Source organism: Pipistrellus kuhlii, unplaced genomic scaffold (assembly GCF_014108245.1).
Source record: "Pipistrellus kuhlii isolate mPipKuh1 unplaced genomic scaffold, mPipKuh1.p scaffold_m20_p_3, whole genome shotgun sequence".
NCBI classification, from domain to species: Eukaryota; Metazoa; Chordata; class Mammalia; order Chiroptera; family Vespertilionidae; genus Pipistrellus; species Pipistrellus kuhlii.
In genome coordinates this window covers 163,638,796-163,655,974 of record NW_023425529.1, presented here as the reverse complement: position 1 = coordinate 163,655,974, position 17,179 = coordinate 163,638,796, and the positions used below count along the sequence as shown (strand labels likewise).

The window sequence follows — 17,179 nt, the reverse complement described above, 5'->3', positions numbered from 1 at the left end:
GCTAGATGAAAAGAATTTCAGCTTTAATTTCATTTTTCAATAATTTGCACATCTGTGCAGCGCTGTACATTTGGATTATTGTGATGTGCAAATATATAACATTATTAGTACGGCCTCTCTTTCAGGTCAATTACACTGTAAACCAAAATTTCTAATGGGCACAGAGGATGAGGCATGAGTTGTGCATTCATATCCTATGTTTTCCTCTCAGCACAGAAAGCATGTGGGTGGAAACGGTCAAACACAGAGATTGGTGCTGAAATGTTTGGCTCAGGAATTTGTTGTTTCCGATGCCAACTAGCGGAAAGCATGCTGATGGTTTGAGGCCTTAGTGATGCCTACTTCATTCTGGTGGAGTGACAGTCACAAAACAGTCACACTGTGCACATTTCCTTTACTCCACTCTGATAGGGTGACAGTCACAAATACAGTCATATTTCTTCTACTTCATTCTGGTGAGTGACAGTCACGAAATAGTCACACTGTGCACATTTCCTCTCCTTCACTCTGATAGGGTGACAGTCACAAATACAGCCACCCTGTGCACATTTCTACTTCATTCTGGTAGAGCGATAGTCACAAAATAGTCACATTGGGCACATTTCTACTACTTCATTCTGCTAGAGCAGTGGTCTGCAAACTGTGGCTCGCTCTTTGGCCCCTAGAGTGTGGCTCTTCCACAAAATACCATGTGCAGGTGCACACATACAGTGCAATTGAAACTTTGTGGCCCATGCGCAGAAGTTGGTTTCAGCCTGGGTGAGTCTATTTTGAAGAAGTGGCGTTAGATCACTCAAGGGGCCAAAAAACCACATGTGGCTCGCGAGCCGCGGTTTGCCGACCACTGTGCGAGAGTTAACAGTCACAAAGACAGTCAGACCGTGCACATTTCTGCAGTTCTTAATGCAAACAGAGACCCTGAGTCCGTGAACATATCTAAACCGCTTAATAAACACTACAATAGCAGAGAGGGCATTTGAAAAACTCATATTTGGTGTTTGCATTTTCTAGTGTGAGTGCTTCTGTGTTCCACATGGTTTTGTCCCTGACAGACATTTCTGTGCCAAGTGTGAGAGGTAGAGACACGTGACTGAGTTGGAAGTGGGATTAGAGAAGGGAGGGACGTGACTGACCACGGACCCCATGTCTCGTCCCACAATCACCATGACTCTCAGGGTTGATACTGTCCCTCTCTGGCATTGCTACCTTCCTGAAGGTTCTTGCCCAGGCCAGCTGTCCTCTTTTGTACCAATAGGGTAAGGAGGGGTGAACAACCCCAGGCTGTGGAGGAGTTCTATGTGGCCCACGTTTCCACGTGAACCGACCATGGCATTCAGACCAGAGTGCACATTTGTTTGGGCTTTTGCTGTCTTCCATTTCTGGGATGTCCCTTCTGTGTGTCGTCTTGGTGGGAGGCAGGCATCTGCCCTGGGTGCTCACAGGCACACCTCCTAGCCAACTGGACGCTCCTCCCTGAACTTTGAACCTTGAGAGAGCAGTTCAGAGAGGATGGATGAGTGGATCTGTCTGTGGCCGTGGGGGCAGCACTCCTGAGAGCGCCTTCTGTGGAGAAAGCCAGAGTGAGCTCTTGCTCGCCTTCTCATGTTTTCCCTAAACTGGCAAGTGTTAGTTTCAGTCCTGCTATCAAGAGTGCAGACTGACATAGAGACCCTCCCTCCCATGGGACGCCCCTGTGTTGTCATTGGTTCCACGCTCTCTTTTTGGCCTTCTATTTCTGGAGCAACCTTGTGGGTCTTCTGCCGTAGGTGGCGCATGGAACCGAATGCTGACATTTCCCATCCTCTGTTAGCCACGGTTGGTTTCCTGGAGGAAAAGAACCAGTGTCCTCTTGCCTTGTGTATGGCTAACAGGTGTCGTCATGTTGTTTGTACCATTGTGGGACACCTCACAGTTCACGAAGGCATGTATGTACCTGGTCCTTTGGATGTCTGAGTATAGACTCTACTGTCTGAGTTGTACAGGTGAGCAAGCAGCTTCAATGAAGGTGATTCTCGCAAGGTCATAGGGCTATTAACTGGCAGAAGTAGGACTTGAACCCAGGCCTCTTGACTCCCAAACCATCCTTTCTTACTCATTTTGATACATCTAAGTTAACCTTGTAATGAAATAGCCTTCATTGAAGGACCGCACCTTCCAGATTCAGAAGTGTCAGCAACTAAGAATTGAGGATGAGGACCATTTGCGTAAGAATAGTTCCCAGCTCTTGTTCTGAGTTCCTTGGGGCCATGGGCTCATGTTAGGTCCCATTCATTACCTCGAAGATCAGGGGCTGGTAGGCTGATCACCCTCTGTCTCCCTTCTCTATTTGGGACGATACTTGGCAATGCAATGGTGATGTCAAACACCAGCTAGGACTTACTCCTAGGTCCTTCCCTCTAGTCCCAACCCATCAGCAGCTCATTCAGCCCCACAGGACAGCAGGGCAGGCCAGCTCCCAACTCTGGGTAATTTTCTTCAAAACTGCTCCTTTTTATTTTATTTTATTTTATTTTATTTACTTATTTTTTTACAGAGCTTTTTAACACTAAGAACTGGTTAATACAAATTAGGATCATCCCCAAATAACTTTTTTTCCTCTCAAATAGTATGCGCTTATTGCCGATAGATTAGGACGTGCAAATAAACAAAAAGAAGTATAAAGAATAATTAGAAAATACAAATGAACAAAAGGAAGTAAAGAAAAACCTTCATCTTGCCACCCAGAAATAGCCACTTGAGACATAGTTTTCCAGACTTTCTTGCGGTTAAATTTTTACTCCCCTGCATGAGGTACTACTCTTAGCATTTTTACATACTTATCTCATCAATTCTTCCCAACAAGCAAGATATCTATTATCTTATAGAAAAGGGAACTTTGGCTTAAATGGTTCTATCTAATTTCAAAGATAGAACCTTTGTGCTCTTAACCATAATCATAAATATACATTTTATAAATGTATAAGAATTAAATGAATACTTATTGAGCACTTCCTCCAAAATCTGTTCATGTTGCAGCAAGGTGGGTTGTGTAAAATGTGTGAGTGGTTGGCTGCAGCAGAGAGTGTGCGAGCAGGGATGGGTCCAGGTTTTTTTGGGCCTGATGCTTATGCAATTTTTTTTTTTCATTTTAAGAGGAAAATGTAAAACTTTGAATACAGAATTAGATACAGAGTGAATATTTTATATAATAAAAGCCCGGCTACAGAAATGGTGGAACAACCAGAGACCGGGGTGATAAGGCAAGCAGGCGAGCAACTAGGAGCCAGCGGTCCCGGATTGTGAGAGGATTGTAGATTGAGCCTAAACCGGCAGTCAGATATCCCCTGAAAGGCCCCAGATTGCGAGAGGGTGCAGGCTGAGCTGAGGGCCACTCCCCCCCCCCACTCCTGTGCATGAATTTTGTGCACTGGGCCTCTAGTTTACTTATAATGTGAAAAGGAATCACAAGAAATCCCTAAAGCTTTGGAGCTTAAGTTCCCTTTTCCCTTCTGCGCTCTCCTTAGACAGTTGACCGGAAAAGCTTCCACAGTAAGTGTGGAGGAAAAGGGCCACATGGAACCTGACAAGCTTGGGGAAGGCCTGTGTGGCCGCCTTGCAAACTCAGAGACCTACAGTCACCACAAAGGGTGGTTTGAAGTTAAGACATTTTAAACTATAAAGCTGTTTATGGTGGGTAGTCATGTCCCAGGCCAGTATCTTCCCTGACAAAGGTCAGTCTTTACCTCAACTGAGCATATTGTCTTTTTGCATCGATGATAACTTATCGTTGGAATGTCAACGCAATTTTCCTTTTCCCAGAACCCTCAGAGCACAGGCCCCGCTCTGCGGAGACCACAAATCCCTTCGTTGTTACTGAGTTCATTGTTGACTGTTAACTATCCTGTACCCACCTAGGTGAAAGGACATGTCTATTCTTTTCCGTTATATCCAGTCCCAGAGGTTTCCCTGCTTTGCTTTCTCCCACCTCCCTAATCTATCACCAATGGATTTCATGGAACCCACTTATGCCTCCTCTTTCGACTGCAATGCATAAACTAAGATGCAAAACCGCCCCTCTCCAGAGCATCATCTCAGTCCGTTGAGATTCTGTTTCCTGGCAGTTGTAGGCAGTTTGGCTCCAATAAACTCACGGAAATTCTTCTCAGGTTTGAATGTTTCTTACGTGAACATGAAAGCTTCCTGATGGGAACCTGGCTTTTCCTCCTGCCCAGAGAGCTCCCCCTCCCAGGGCTGGTGTCAGGGAGGGGCCTGCCGCTTGAGCTTCTGTGTGTTCCCAGGCTTAGTGAGTGGGAGGCAGTGTTCAGGGGAGTCTCTGGACCCCAGGGTGGGGGGGTAAGGGGAGGGAGGCTTCTCTCTTCAGAGCCAAGAGCTGTGAGGGTGGGAGTGGCATCCCAGTAGGAGTGACACAGGATTCTTTTTTAAAAAAATATATTTTATTGATTTTTTTATAGAGAGGAAGAGAGAGGGGTAGAGAGTTAGAAACATTGAGAGAGAAACATCGATTAGCTGCCTCCTGTACACCCCCTACTGGGGATGTGCCCACAACCAAGGTACATACCCTTGACCGGGATCGAACCTGGGACCTTTCAGTCCGAAGGCCGACACTCTATCCACTGAGCCAAACCGGTTTTGGCTGACACAGGATTCTTGACCTATTTCAAGAAGCTGTAAATATTGGCCTGCATCTTCTCCTCCTATAGTTTTATGATTTCATGTGCTGTCTTTGTTAGATCTAGAGTTTAATTTGGTGAATATTTTGAAGTAGGAACCCAATTTATTATTGTCCCCCCCCCCCCAAATCTTAACCAGTTGCTTCAATACCAATTATTGGAAAAATTGTAAATGTTCAGTTGTAGGCAGTTATTTTCATTTTTGACATACTAGCAAATTCTTAGTAATTCTGATAGTTTTTCCATTGTCAGGCCTTTTTTAAAAAAAAATCTAATTTCTACTTTTTGAAACTTGTTTTTGGAGTGGTGTCTGATTAATAAAATGCTATGATGACTGGCCCATAGTCGTGGGAAGTGGCCAGGGCAAGGTGACCTGATCATTGTGACCTGACCAGGCAGGATTGCTGATCATAATAATTATGACTGAACAAAGCAGGGGAAAGGTCAGGATACTAAGAACTTGTGGAATTTACTGCAAATCATAGAAAGTCTGACCCAGTGTGAATCACACCATGGATCCAATCACATATCCTGACCTGACATTGAACTTGGCCACAGCCCTGCCCCGGTACCCAGCTGCCTGTTAGGTACCCCGCCCGCCCTGCCTGACATGGCACATTGGTTACCCAGGGTTGTTTAAAGGGATGCTGTGCCCGGGGTGAACTTGTTCTGCCTGCGCTTCCCTGAATAAAGGACCGCAGCACACCGAACTCCCAGAGAGAAGCACAGCTTTCAGGGATTTCCCGGACGTTGGTGTGTGCTGCAGGACCTTGCCTTCCAATGTGCAGCAGGTCTGAGTTGGTCCCGGTCTGTGCCTGCCAGAAAGGCTGCACAGAGACCCAGATCTCCAGCGTGGGCAGGCAGGCCTGGCCCGGGGCAGCAGGTTGCTCAGGCTGGGCGGTGGCATGGTCCTGGACCCCGTGGAGGTAACCTGAGACCTGCACCCGTGACTTATGGGAGGTTTAGACGCATTTTTCTTTTCTTTTTTTTCTTTCTATTTAATATATATTTTATTGATTTTTTTCTGAGAGGAAGAGAGAGGGAAAGAGAGTTAGAAACATCGATGAGAGAGAATCATCGATCAGCTGCCTCTTGCACTGATCGCAACCAAGGTACATGCCCTTGACTGGAATCAAACCTGGGACCTTTCAGTTCGCAGACCGACGCTCTATCCACTGAGCCAAACCAGTTTTGGCCAGACCCAATTTTCCTGAACATTGCTTACACCCCTGGGTGCACTAGTAAGTGCTCCCCTCCCGGGGAACCACCAGGGGGAAGACCGCAAGGGGCCTGGCTGGGATCTTACAGGTGCAGGTGTGTGGCAGAGGGAAGTGTCCCCCTCAGGAGGAAAGTTTGGGGAACCTGTTGGGGGGGTGCTGGGAGCCATTTTATATCTAACGAAGAAGAGGCCCCAGGAAGGGAAGTGAGTTAGTTTGCCAGCTCATGAGCAAACTTTCTGATCTGTTCCAGGCCCAGGGCCTGGCAGCCAAAAGCAGGGAGAGGAGAGACGGCCCGGCCCGCCTCAAGCAGCTGCTGGGCCCGGGGCAAGGAGACCACTGGAGGCTTCCATTCCCCGTTTCTAAATAAATATTTCATCAACAGTGTGTTTCAGTTACAATTAACTTTCAGCGTTATTCTGTATTAGTTCCAGATGTACAGCATTATGGTTAGACAGCCATGTGCTTCACAGAGTATAGTCCCCCAGATATTATGAGTGCCCACCTGGCCCCTGCCGAGTTATTTCAGTGTTATTGGCTATGTTCCCGATGCTGGACTTGACATCCTCATGACTGATCTGTAACTACCAACGTGTACTTCTTAGTCCCTTTGCCCTTTTCACCCAACCCCCAATCCTTCTGCCCTGTCAGCCATCAGTCTGTTCTCTGTATCTATGAGTCTGTTATTATTTTGTTTGTTTGTTTATATTTTTCTTTAGATTCCACACATACATGAAATCATATAGTATTGTCTTTCTCTGCCTGGCTAATTGCAGCAAAATGAAACAAATACCTCAAAGTTATAAGACACCCTTTGTATAAATCCAGTTCTATGCTCCTTTCTTAATAAATATACCGTCTTAGCATCCTGGGCAGCCAGATTCAGATTTAGAATTCTCAGACTCCTCGAGTTCCTTGTCCAGAATCTCCCTGCGGTACATGTTGACATCCCTGGCCATGGGTCCCAAGTCTGTCTGCACCCTCTGCTGACAGGCTCCATTGTAGGAACTGGAGGAAGGGTACCACCTTTGAGAGCTTGGACCAGGCAAGCACTGAAGCAGGTCCCAGGGACCTGTGGTATGGTCTAGAACAGTGGTTCTCAACCTTTCTAATGCTGCAACCCTTTAATCCAGTTCATCATATTATGGTGAGCCCCAACCATAAAATTATTTTCATTGCTACTTCATAACTGTAATTTTGCTAATGTAAAATTGTAATGTAAATATCTGTGTTTTCTGATGGTCTTAGGCGACCCTGCTAGCGGTTCTCAACCTCTGGGTCACAACACAGGTAGAGCTTAAGACAATTGGAAAACACAGATATTTACATTACGATTCATAACTGTAGCAGATTTACAGTTATGAAGTAGCAATGAAAATAATTTTATGGTTGGAGCTCATCACAATATGAGGAACTGTATTAAAGGGTTGCGGCATTAAAAAGATTGAGAACCGCTGGTCCAGAAGATGGGGCGGGGTCTGGGTAGGCACATCCCTGGAGCTCCATGGACGTGGTGTAGCTGGAGGAAGTGTGAGCAGGACCCTCTCAGCATGGTGCCCAGGGCATAGGTTCAGCCCTTGCCCAGCCTAAGATAGATAGGGCTAGGGATGAACATGGGAGGAGTGAATGGAGCGTATGGGAGCTTGCAACCCCATCCAGAGCAGGTGAGGTGCTGTAAGGGGTGAGATCAGGCACCCCAGCACAAGGGCACTGGGAAGGTCCAGATTGAATTTCTAATAATTATTAGAAATGCTCTTTCCCCTTCTGGACTGTGGGTAATTCATGTGCAGAATTAGCCCATATCCGATGTAGATCCAGAGCACGTGTCCTGCCCTTGTCGCAGACCCTTTCCTTCCCAGCGCCCAGGTCTTCCTCAGGAGGTGGCCTTGGCGGTGGTGGTAGCAGGTCTGCTGTGATGAAAGGAGCCAGTAGTGGGGGTGGAGGCGAGTAAAGGGCAAATGGCTTCTCTCTCTCTGCTGCCCTCCCCTCGCTCTGCTCTCACAGATCTGCTGGGCTGGCCCTCCTTCTTTGCCCCAACTCCCCACACCCAACCAATACCTGTCTTTCCACCTCATTTCTTTCCTCATTTTCTGTTTCTATTTTTTGCCTGAGAATTTCTTAGTACCTGATGGTCGGTAGTGGTGGCTTGGCAAGGACAGCGGGGGCTGCCCCAGGAGGTGGGAGGCATCCCAGCGAGCTGTGATAGCACTATTGTAGAACTATATATATTCAGGCATGTTACAAGTTAATCAGGCTTCTGAGGGTTGACATGGAAACCCAACCATCTCTAATAACATAATTTCTGGGGTGAAGTACCTTCCCAGTTTCAAAGAACTGATGTGCAAATGAACTTTCAGAACAAAACGTGCCTGTCATGGTGGCTGCTATTTTTAGAAGTTTGGCTCTGAAAGGGGCTGCTCTGTGTACGTCAGTAAATGAATTAAATCTAAACTGGTGTGTGGGGCCCCTTCTCGTTCCACAGTGTCTGATTTTTGTCCATCTTCCTCATTTTAACAGGCCGGGAAACTGCTGTCAGAGACTGTGAGTGGAATTATGTAAAACAAAACACAAAGCCGAGAGTGGAACCGGGCCTCGCACCCCCGTTGCTTCCATCTTCTGTTACGATCAGGACGCAGGTAGGTGTGCCATTCTGGTTGTCGGAGGGTCAAACCCCAGCATCTGTTTGGGGGTAGGTGGCTCAGGAGGACATGCAGGGGAGCGTGGTGGCCTTGAACCCCAGGGGATGCTGTTGGCACTCACCTGTGCACCCAGGAACCGCAGTACCGCTCGCACGTGTTAGATTTCATACTCATGCTGATGACCATGTTAAAACGAGACCGTATTTGAAGAGAAGGAGCAAGAACCAGCTTTTTAGCGTTTAAAAGTGGCCACAGAGGTTATCAGCTCAACATTCTCCAACAGTGTCGTCCTCGGTATTAAAATGAGATTGATCTGTATGTGGCATAAATTATTGTGTTTTTTTTTTGTTTTGTTTTTTTTGTTTTTTTTTTTATGGCTTTGTAGCATTCTTGAATGTTCTTACCTTTAAGAGTTCTAGTGCCTGGAATAGTAACTAGTGTCTTTTAGAAACTGAAGACATTTGTATTCTATGGAACCGTCTGCATAGCATCCACGAGGCTGTTTGCCATCTGTAGTGCAGGCATCGTGACACGTCCGGAAGATAGAAGTGGGAAGCACTGGGCCTGTCTGAGCCAGTTGTGTGGTTTCCGTTCTTGCTTTCCTCGTTGTAATCGCTGGAAACCGGAATTCCCTGTCAGACAGGAGTCTCCTCCTATCTGGTTTCCCTAGCTTCCTGGTGCCTCCTCCTTGATCTGGGGTGTTTTCTGTCACTCCAGAGGAATCTGCTCCCTATTATGAAGAGCTCTTTCATGGGCCAAGAGATGCAGAATGTCTTTTTTGTAAATGTCTTTAAGATTTTTGGTTTGGTGCATTCCAGGAATCACTTTTCATTCTTCTCTGCTACCTGGGAGTCCTTTCAGTGATGGCTTCCTCCTCCGCTTTCCTTTATCTTTTCCTGTTCACCATTAGTCTTGGTTTTTTTTTTTTCTTAAGATGGGGACATGGGAGTATTCCTTAAGATTATTTGCCTTCTCTGATGGGAGCCTGACTTGCATTTATGTCAGATATCGTTAGTAATTGCTCAGCTATGAGGACAGGTAAGACAATTCTTTGTCAAGTTGAGCTGTATTCCCCCCCCCACCCCCCCCCCTCCCGCTTCTTCTAGAACAGTTTCTGTGTAGTCACTGGTTATCTGCAGAATGACCTGTCTGGAGTCTTCCTCTCTCATCCCTGACCTTTGTCTGTTGGCTAGGTCTCAGTATTTCACACTAATTCTCACCATCTATCTGATCTCCAATAGGCTACTAAGCAAATACACAGAGACCTCTTTCTGCCTCCTGTCCGTACCTTTGGCCCCGAATGCTGGTATTAAGATGAAAGTGATTGTCTAATATTTGGGATTAGTCCCGAGGCAATGACTTTGGAAGTGTGTTTTAATGTAGCTGAGCAGTGGGGTATAATGTTTTTCAGACAATTTGAAAATGTTAATCATCTGTCACTGAACATTTCCGACAGAAGAATTCCTTACCTCCTTGCTGACTTGTTTCCACCTTTCCCCATCACATACTCTCTCACTCTTCAAAGCGACTTTTCACACCTGTTCTTTTCTCCTCCTCGGCATCTCCTCATCCTTCCTTACGTTGTGACCTTGTTTCTCATTTCACTGGTGATGAGAACACTTGAAGACAGTGACTCTCTGCCCTTTCAGTGCTAACACTACAAATCCACCCCCCACATCCTTCTAGATTTCAGATTTCTTTCCTCCTAAGCCAACATACTCACCCCTGTCCGAGGCCTGCCCTTCTTGCTCTGGATTTCGTCTCCTCGCATCTACCTAAGGGTATTCCTCTAAAGTGGATCTTTTCCTCCCCGAATCATTAATTCTTCCTCTTTCCTGGGTCAGCCCCATCAGCATGGGCTGATAGAAATATCTTCTCTCTTAAAAAATGTGCTCTTGAATTAACTTCTCTCTGTAGCTATCACTCTTTTAAAAAAAAATTCTTTATTGATTAAGGTATCACTTATTTGTCCTCAAATCCCCATTCCAACCCCCCACCCCACTCCACTCATGCCCCCACCCCCCTATTGTCCTCGACCACTGGTTAGGCTCATATGTATGCACATACCGTATTTTCCGGCGTATAAGACGACGTTTGAAACGAAAAAATGTCAACCGAAAATCAGGGGTCGTCTTATACGCCGAGTATCCCCCCAAAAACGTCTCGATATGCCGCTAAATGAATTTTCCAACTCGATCCCGAAAATCGTCTGGATATGCCGCTAAACGAATTTTCCAACTCGATCCTGCACCAATAACTGCAAGGCTGCTCGGATCGCCTCTCTAACTCAGCCAATTCTAGCAGGCTTTTTATGCATGCAAATTATACATGTTCTGTACCCGAAGCTACACTGTGTTCTAGTAAAAAGCCTGCTCAGATTGGCCAGAGTCAGAGAGGTGGTCTATTAAAAAAAGAACTGGTGTTGCCTCGGAAGTGGGGGGTAGTCTTATACAGCGAATATAGGCCTAAATCTATGTTTTAACTGTAAAATTAGGGGGTTGTCTTATATGCCGGAAAATACGGTAAGTCCTTTGGTTGATCTCTCCCTTTTATCCTCGCCCTCCCTTTGAGGCCCATGGCTCCTTATCTCTGGGTCTGTTCTTGTTCACCATGTAGCTATCACTCTTTTCTCCTCCCCTTTATTGTAGATCTTTCAAATGAATAACTACAATCTTCTCTCCCTCCCCTCCCTCCCTCCCTCCTCCTTCCTTCTTTCCCTCCCTCCTTTATTCCTCTGGCTTTTGTCCCCACCACTTTACAAACAGGTATAATCAAGGTCACTAATAACTTGTATGTTGTCAGATCTAATAGTCTGTTCTCAGTCCTTATCATACTTGGTTCATCTTCAGCATTTGGCACAATCCTTTACTCCTTTCTTCTTGATTTTCTTCCCTGCTTTCAGTACTCAGCCTCTCGGCTATCAGCCTTTCAGTTCTCATCCTGTCTTTGTTGATGGTTTCTCTTCTTCTTGCCAATGTCTCAATCCTGGACATCCCTAGGCTCAGGTGTTGAGTGCCTTCTTTTCTCTCTTCACTTACTTTACAGATGTTCTTATCTAGTTCCATCCTTCTATGTCTTCAAATACTTACTTTTGGTCTTAATTTCATTACCTGCTCCTTTTTATACAACAATGCTACCTATTAGATTTTTTGTATTGTTCCATAATTTTTTATAATGTTCTTTCTGTTCTTCAGATTGGGGAATTTCTATTGATCTTCACATTTCCTGGCTTTTCCATTCTGCTTTTGAAATGATCCCATGAGTTTTTGATGATAGATATTCTGGTTTTCAGTTCTATAATTTTCATTTGGTCCTTATTTATAGTTTCTGTTTCTCTGCTAGGAACATCTATTTGTCCATTCATTTTGAGAACATTTACCTCATGGAACATAACCATAAAAGCTGCTTTAAAGCCTTTGCTTGAAAATTCTATCATCTTGGTCATATTGAGTTGGCATCTATTGATTATTCTTTCCCTTGGGAACTGGTCACAGTTCCCTGGTTCTTTCTGCATTGAGTAATTTTACATTGTCCTGAATGTTGTGAATATTATGTTTTCTATTCGTTGAGAATGTTGTTGTTGTTTTTGTTATTTTGTTTGTTTTGATGTAGACCACTCTCTGTCTCACCCTCTTTGAGTGGAGGTTCCAACATAGTTGACTTTTCCAAAGGCTCTGCTTTCTGTTCTATGTCTGTCCTGACATGTGCCCCTCAAGGATGAACTTGAGACTTGGGTGGGTCCAAGTGTAGAAGTGGAGAATCCCCTTCCCTAGCTCTCTCCTCTCTGTGGTTCACTCACACCTTTTGGCTCACAGGAGAGATACAGATGGGGTTTCTGTCTGAGATCTATCGGACTGTGGACCTTTTATGTGAATGGGCTCATTCTTGGGGCAAAGCAAGGGAGAAGGAGAAGAGAGGGAGAGGAGAGGGAGAAAGGAATTAACAATTTGCAGGTTGCTTTCCCAACTTTTGTTTCCTTTCTACATTCTGCTTTTTTCTCCCATTTTTTTTATTGCTGTAAAATACGCATAACATAAATTTACCTTCTTAACCATTTTAAGCATATAATTCAGTAGTATTAAATACATTAATAATGTTGTGCAGCCATCACTACCTCCCTCTCCATAGCTCTCTTCATCTTGTAAAACTAGAATATTTTTATCTTATAAAACTAGAATCCTATACCATTAGATAATGACTGCATTTCCTCTTCTTCCCCCAGGCCCTGGAAACCACCATTCTACTTTCTGCTTCTATAGTTTTAACTATTCTAAGTATCTCATATAAGAGGAATCATGCAGTAGTTGCCTTCTTTAGTGACTGGCTTATTTCACTTAGGATAATGTTTTCAAGGTTCATCCACATGTCAGAATATCCTCCCTTTAAAGGCTAAGTAATATTTTATTGTATGTATATATCACATTTTGAATAACTATTCATCTATCGATGGACACTTGTGTTGCTTCTACATTTTGGGTACTTTGAATAATGCTTCTGTTAATATGGATGTACAAATACCTTTTTGAGACCCTGATTTCAATTTTTATATGTACATTAATAAATGCTGGATCATATGGTAATGCTAATTTTGTATTTTTAACTTTCTGAGGAAGTAACATCCTTCCTTCCTTCTTTCCTTCTTTCCTTCTTTCCTTCCTTCTTTCCTTCCTTCCTTCCTTCCTTCCTTCCTTCCTTCCTTCCTTCCTTCCTTCCTTCTTTCCTTCCTTCCCCTTTTTTATTTCTATCCTCACCCAAAGATACTGATTTTTAGAGAGAGAGGAAGGCAGAGAGAGAGAGAGAGAGAGAGAGAGAGAGAGAGAGAGAGAGAGAGAGAGAGAGAGATTAATAGGTTGCCTCTTATATGCCCCCAATTGGGTAATGAACCTGAAACCTGGGTATGTGCCCTGTCTGGGAATTGAACCAGCAACCTTCCAGTGTATGGGACAATGCTCCAATCAGCTGAGCCACACCAGCCAGGCCAACATACTCTTTCCCAGCTGTACCATTTTATGTTCCTCCAACAGTACATAAGGGTTCCAATTTCTCCACATCTTCACTAAGATGCTATTTTCTGTTTATTTTTATTTTTGATAGGAGCCATTCTAATGGATGTGAGGTGGTATCTCATTGTGGTTTTGATTTGTATTTCCTAATGATCAGTAATGTTGAGCATCTTTTCATGAGCTTATTTCTTCCAGTATTTTTCGGTGTCTTGCTCTCTTTCTTCTTCTGGGATCCCCATAATTCTGATGTTGGTTCACTTGAAATTGTCCCAGAGGCTTCTTACACTATCTTTAACTTTCTGGATTCTCTTTACCTTCTTGCTTCTGTGGAGGAGTGTTCTCTGGCTTTTTGTGTTCCAAATCTTTGACTTGATTCTTGCGATCTTCCATTCTGTTTTTAGGACTCTGTATAATATTTTTTATTTCAGACAATGTATTTTTTATTTCTAGTTGATTCCTTTTCATATCCTCATAGGTCTCGTTTATTTTATTGGCCTTTCTAGGAAATTCTTGAAAAACCTTATAAGTGTGGTTTTGAACTCTATATCTAGTCGCTTCTTGTCCTTCATTTCTTTTGTTTGTGATCTGTTTCCTTGTCTAGGCATTTTCACAGCTTCCCTGAGATGGTAGGGTGGCTTTGTGTGCTAAGGTGTCTTTTATGGTTCAGTGGGTCAGCCTCCCAGTTACCTGAGGTGGACAGTCTTGGTGTAGCCCTTTGTGGGCTGTGTGTGCAGTCTTGTTATTAAGCCTTGCTTGTTGTTGGTATCACTGGGAAGCATTGATCTCCAAGCCAATTGGCTATAAGGATCAGAAGTGTCTCAGCTAGGAGGGTTTCTGTATTCCGCATGAATGGGGCGGAGTCTGGGGGTGGCACAGACAAGCTTTGTTGATTCCTGGAAGATTGGTTGCAGGCACAGGCACCTCTTTAGTATAGTTGCAGACAAGCTTTGGATTCCTGTCTGTCCCTCCTACGAGAGTCCTATTCGCAGCGAATGGGAAAGCTAGCCACTGGAAGGGCTTCTGTGCTCTGCTTGAAATGGGGCGGAGTCTCTGGTGGTGCAGACAAGCTTTCGTCAGCCCCTCCCTACAAGGGTCTGGTTTCTGAGTCACGCAGTAATGGCCGCTGGCTTCACACACCTCCAAGAGATCTCTGTCCACTGCCTGACAGTCTGGCCTCTCCCTGTCTGGGGCCGTCTATCAGTGCAATAGGGTGGTTCTGTTTTCCTCCGAACAAGAAAGCTAGCTGCACATTAGCTGTCCGCCCTCTTGGTGCACAGGGAGTAAGCCAGTAGCGAACTCGGCCCGCCCTCTTCGCGCTCTGCAAGCAAGCCAGCAGCAAAGTCTGGTGATTGCCTTTTCCGTGCGCAGTTTACCACACCTTCACAGTTCCTGAGGTTCAGCATGCCTTCTCTCTCCTTCCCAGATAGTAGAGCCTCCTTTCAGCCAGCCGTCCAGTGCTTCAGGGCAATGTTTCTCCTGTTTTCCAGTTCTAAATTCAAATTTGTTGTGGTAGGCTGCATTTAGGTGTCTACCCTATGCCACCATCTTGGTTTCTCCCAAACTTTTATTTTTTTTTTGAAGTCCAATTTGTCTATATTTTCTTTCATTGCCTCTGCCTTTGGTGTCATATCCAAAAATACCATTACTATATCTAATGTTATAAAGATTTTGTCCTGTGTCTTCTAAGAGTTTTAGGTCTTTGATCCATTTTTTGAATTAATTTTTTTTGTTTGTTTTTGTTTTGTTTTATCATTTGTAGAGATTTTATTTTATTTTATTTATTTTATTTTTTTTGCCCAGTGCCAACTTTATTTATTTTTTTTAAATTTATTTATTTTTACATATTTTATTGATTTTCCCCCCTCCTTCCCTCCCACACATCCCCTCCCTCCCCAGAGCTTTATGTCCATTGGTTGTACTTATATGCATGTATACAAGTCCTTCAGTTGATCTATTATCTCCCCCAGATCCTCCTCCCGTCCCCGCTGAAATTTGACAATCTGCTTGTTGCTTTACTGTCTCTGTATCTATCTTTTGGTTCATCAGTTTATAATGATCTTTATTATCCACAAATGAGTGAGGTCATGTGGTGTTTCTCTTTCATTGATTGGCTTATTTCACTCAGCATGATGTTCTCCAATTCCATCCAGGTTGCTGCAAATGATGAGAATTCCTTCTTTTTTATGGCAGCATAGTATTCCATTGTGTAGATGTACCATAGTTTTTGGATCCAATCATCTGCTGACGGGCACCTAGGCTGTTTCCAAATTCTGGCTATTGTAGATTGTGCTGCTATGAACATAGGGGTGCATATATCCTTTCTGATTGGTGTTAATTTTTTGAATTAATTTTTGTATATGTTGTTAGGCAAATGTACAACTTCATTCTTCTGTATGTGACTGTCCAGTTTTCCCTGCATCCTTTGTTGAAAACATTGTCCTTTCCCCCATTGAATGATCTGGAATCCTTGTCAAAAATCTTTAGACCGGCCGAAGCCGGTTTGGCTCAGTGGTAGAGCGTCGGTCTGTGGACTGAAAGGTCCCAGGTTCGATTCCGGTCAAGGGCATGTACCTTGGTTGTGGGAACATCCCCAGTAGGGGGTGTGCAAGAGGCAGCTGGCCGATGTTTCTCTCTCATTGACATTTCTAGCTCTCTATTTCTCTTCCTTCCTCTCTGTAAGAAATCAATAAAATATATTTTTAAAAAAATCCTTAGACTATACATGTGAAGGTTTATTTCTGGGCTTTTTATTTTATTCTGTTGGTTTATATATCTGTTCTTACAATGGTATCATACTGTTTTAACTACTGTGGGCACTATCTGCCTGCTTTTGTTTCCTTTTCATAGTCCTCAGCTTTTTGTAGTTTTTCCAGAGTTTCTAGTTGTAGTCAGAGGGAGGATGACTGTCAGAGGTATTCATCAGTAAGATAGTTCTATGTTTGAAATGCCTTATTGGCAGCTTCCAGATTCATATCTCTTGCCTCTACCACTTCTCTAAACTCAACTTCTTTCTTTCTTTTTTTTTTTTTTTTAAATATATTTTATTGAGTTTTTACAGAGAAGAAAGGAGAGGGATAGAGAGTTAGAAACATCGATGAGAGAGAGACATCGATCAGCTGCTTCCTGCACACCTCCCACTGGGGATGTGCCTGCAACCACGGTACACGCCCTTGACTGGAATCGAACCTGGGACCCTTAAGTCCGCAGGTCGACGCTCTATCCACTGAGCCAAACCAGTCTTGGCTAAACTCAACTTCTTTCAACAGTTATTTGCTGCAGCTAGCATCCTTCCCTTCCCTATTTTCAGCATCTCTGAAGCACAGCCAGGTTGGTTGTGAAGATACAGGAATTACGTGGCTCAAATTCTTAAACTCAGAAACCCAGTGAAGACTCTGAATTCCATCTCGCCCTTGTTCTTTGCGTCCCAGTCTGTCTGTAGTGCAGTGAATGAGTGGCCATGTGGGTTATTCACAGAAAGGGCAGTTGTCGCCCCAGGGTGTGTGTTCTCACTGCTAGTAGACGTGTTTTCTGCATGGTCTCTGTGCGCTAACAGGCATTTTCTTTAGGTAGTTACGAGTCGTCTTTAGCTGTCCAGGTCATATGGCTGTTTCCAGCATCCGAAAGTCATTAAAGGAAATACAGCCTGTTGG

At 44.3% G+C, this 17,179-nt stretch overlaps 1 protein-coding gene across 5 annotated transcripts in view; it reads left to right on the top strand.

The window, feature by feature from the left end:
- CSGALNACT1 (chondroitin sulfate N-acetylgalactosaminyltransferase 1) overlaps positions 1-17,179 on the top strand; it is a 299,546-nt gene that overhangs the window by 53,736 nt on the left and 228,631 nt on the right. For all 5 annotated transcript variants that reach the window (XM_045588828.1, XM_045588832.1, XM_045588831.1 and 2 more), the window contains exon 2: positions 8,405-8,523. The gene's annotated coding sequence lies outside the window, so the exon portion shown is untranslated. The remainder of the gene's footprint in view (positions 1-8,404; positions 8,524-17,179) is intronic.